Here is a 3,787-nt window from a genome sequence, read left to right as displayed (position 1 = left end):
TATATATATATATATATATCTAGAAGGAAGTTTGATGATACATTATTTTAGATGTACAAGAGTTAAATTTCTTCCTAGAGCCTATAATCTCCCCGATCATGGGCTTTTCAGTAGGTTTACAGTGCCAGGTATGAATTTCATCATGTGGAATTAGCCTCAGATCTAATAAAAGAGTGGTTGACTGCACCCACGACAATCATGCCACTATTGTGCAAGGGCCTGGGAGGCTGGTATCATAGCGGTTTATAAGAGTGGCTGGTATCATAGCGGTTTATAAGAGTCACAGTTGAATAAGACCATCAGTATCCTTTCCCCCACAAAAGACTGCATAGCACTTTCTGGTACTCTAAAAGCTAGCCAGCAGGAAGTATAAGTTATTAGTGCTGTGAGCAAATACCCAACAATAAGTCACTTAATTGAAGAAGGGTTGACTTTGGCTAATGGTTTTAAGAAGAGATACAGTCCACTATTGGAGAAAAGGTGTGGCCATGGGAATTTGATATGGCTGGCGACGATGTATCTACAATTAGGAAACAGAGAGGACCAGAGTGGTGTCCTATAAACCTCAAGGCCCATCCCCAGTAAACAGCCTACTCCACTGAGGCTCTACCTCATTTGGTAAGTCCTATAACCTTCCAAGACATCACCACAAGTTGAGGACCATGTGTTCAAACACATGAGCCTATGGAGGAGCATTTTACATTCAAATTCCAACAAGATGTTAGTAGAGTATGCTTTAATCACAGACTTGGTTTTTCTTTTCAACAGGGTATAGCAGGCTGAACAGCTTTATAGGATGGCTGAACTCTAGGACAGAGAAAATTCAGAACTCTAACTATCACACATGTAGGAAATCTGCCAGTTTACCAAGAGGTGTCTCCGTAGTTGTCAAGTGAACAAAAATAACTCTCAGCTGTTTTTTTTTTTTTTTAAGAGATTGATTCATTATAGTAATTTTATTGTTTATGTAAGTGTCAAATCTCCTGGCCTTGTACAAGATAATGGATTTTCTAGAGAAACACTGTTTTAGTTATGTTTCTGATGTTGTGATGAAACACTGACCCCAAGTGACTTGCATAAGAAAGCTTTTATTTGGCTTCTCCTTCTATATCACAGTTCATCATCAAGAGAAGCCAGAGCAGGGGCTCAAGCCAGGTGCTTGGAGGCAGGAACTGAACTAGAGGTCATTGGAAGAAGTGTCTTGGTTTGCCATCCATAGTTGCTCTCTTATATACCACAGGATTATCTGCCCATGGTGGCAATGTGCACAATGGACTGAGCCCTTCCCCTTCTATCACAAATCAAGAAAATACCTCTGTAGGAATTTCCACAGGCCAAACTGATAGAGTCAATTTCTCAATTGAGGATTCCTTTTCTCAGTTGTCTCTAATTTGTGTCAAGTTGACAAAAACTAATGAGCGTAAATATACATACTTTGATTTATGGATGATGAAACTAATTGGAAATCTTGACATGTCTGGTCTTGATGCTATGAGGAAAGAGGAATCAGTTAATGTTTTTGTGGAGTGTTTCAGCTTCCTTATTGGTTGATTGACATAGACGCTTTAGCCAAACAGAGAAATCAAAAAAAAAAAAAAAAATCTTCCTGCCTGCTAGACTTGTGAGAAAACCATGTTTTTTTACTTTGGTTGTACTTGCTAAATGGTATAGGTATGATAATGATATTAGTAGAAAAGAACAGAGAGAGAGAGAGGGAAAGGGAGAGGGAGAAATGAGAAATGGCTGAGGAGAAGAGAGAAGACCTAAATCTTGGGAACCAGCAGCTGAAAGTGCACTCTTATTTATGTTTATTCTGTCAACTTAAGAATGAAGCATGGCATAGTTCCCAACTACAGTCTAAATACTTATCTTTATTTCCACAGATAATTACAGTTTTTACTCCTCATCAAAGAGCTGTCATCTTGCAACAGAGAGAGACCATTATGGAAAACCACAACTAATCAAAATGAAGAGAGCACGTGACTGTATGGTGCACAGCCCTAACTGATAACTGTAACCCAACTCCCACACCTAGGTTCAGGAATCATAGTGGAAGAGGGGTTGGAAAGATTATAGGAGCCCTCCAAACCCAGGAAGCCTTCTGTGAGATTGTAGCTCCTAGAAATGTCAGAGAAGCTACACACATGAAGCAGAGTGTACATGGAGGTCTAAACAAGGATAACACCAATAAACATGATACATGGAAGGAGAAAATATCAGGAACATCAACCCTATACAAAGAACTATAGGCAAGAGCATCCAAATTGGTTATCAGTACAAAATTCTGAAATCATGTACAAATGATAACATTAAATAGACTGAACACATTGTACACGTACACACACACACACACACACACACAATTATAGAAATTAAGTCTATACATTTGAGAGAGAATTGGGGTGTGGTGTGTGAGGGGGTTGAAGGAAGAAAAGGGAGCAAACAATATAATTATATTTTTATTTAAAAATAAAACATAGAACCTATATTTCTTTTGTTTTTATTGGCATTATTCAACTACAATATAAAAAATAACAAGTCCAGGATAATGATATACTTGCAGGCCAAAAGAATTTCTTGTTAATGGTCAATATGCTAAGTTATTTTGGTATTCACTGCACTCTTTTAGCTGGTTACAGTGAGCTCAGACCATAAAGCTTAGTTCTCAACCTGGAGGTCTTGATTCCTTTGGCAAGCCTCTATCTCCAAAAATGTTTACATTATAATTCATAACATTATCTACATTACAGTTATGAAGTAGCAATAAAAATAATTTTGTGGTTGAGGGTCACCACCACATGAGGAACCTTATTAAAGTGTCTCAGCATTAGGAAGGTTGAGAACCACCTTTCTAAGGGGCCTAAAAAAATTACAGTGAAGAAATGTCTTTGTGTAGTCTCAGAGGCATCGCTATAGTTTCAGAGTTACATGAGCAGTATGTTCTGGCTAGCTTACTGTCACCTTGACACAAGTTAAGGTCATCATGAAGAAGAAACCTCAGCTGAGAAATGTCTCCATCATATTGGCCTGTAGGCAGGTCTCTGAATGGAACACTAATGTTGGTGGGCACAGCCTATTGTGGGCAGTGCTACCCTTGGGCAGATGGTCTTGTGAAGTATAACTCAAACACTGAACTACCAAACAGACAGCATACACCAGCTGATATGAAGCCCCAACACACATACAGCAAAGGACTTCCGGGTTTGTGTTCATTCAGAGATGATACACCTAACCCTCAAGAGACTGGAGGCCCCGGGGAGTTTAGAGGTCAGGTGGGGTGGGGGATGGGGACATCCACGTGGAGAGAAGAGGGTGGAGAGGAAGTATGGGATGTGGAACAGTCGGAGGGTGGACGCAAGGGGGTGGAATAAAATATGGAGTGTAAAAATAAATAAATTAATTAATTTAAAAAAAGAAGAGCAGCTGAAGAGCCTGGGAACATGCCAGTAAACAGCATTCATCTATGGCCTCCGGTTCAATTCCTGCATCCAGGTTCCTTCTAAAGTTCCTGCCCTGATGTCCCTCAATGATGGAATATGACAAGGAAATGCAAGACATTTTTATTATTATTATTATTATTATTATTATTATTATTATTATTATTATCACAGTTGGTTTTGGTCATGGTATTTTATCACAGCAATGGAAAGGAATTAGGGCACAGTATCATTGCAAATCTACCAAAAAAGATCACAACCAAAACCTTGGCAGGGAAAAGCTGAGCATTTATAGTAAAGCTGTTCAATTAATATAATGAAAAAATAAGTAAAGGGGTAATTTTAATCAG

This window comes from Mastomys coucha, unplaced genomic scaffold, assembly GCF_008632895.1.
Source record: "Mastomys coucha isolate ucsf_1 unplaced genomic scaffold, UCSF_Mcou_1 pScaffold14, whole genome shotgun sequence".
Lineage (NCBI taxonomy): Eukaryota > Metazoa > Chordata > Mammalia > Rodentia > Muridae > Mastomys > Mastomys coucha.
The sequence above is the reverse complement of the archived record's forward strand: the minus strand, read 5'-3'. Positions refer to the sequence as shown.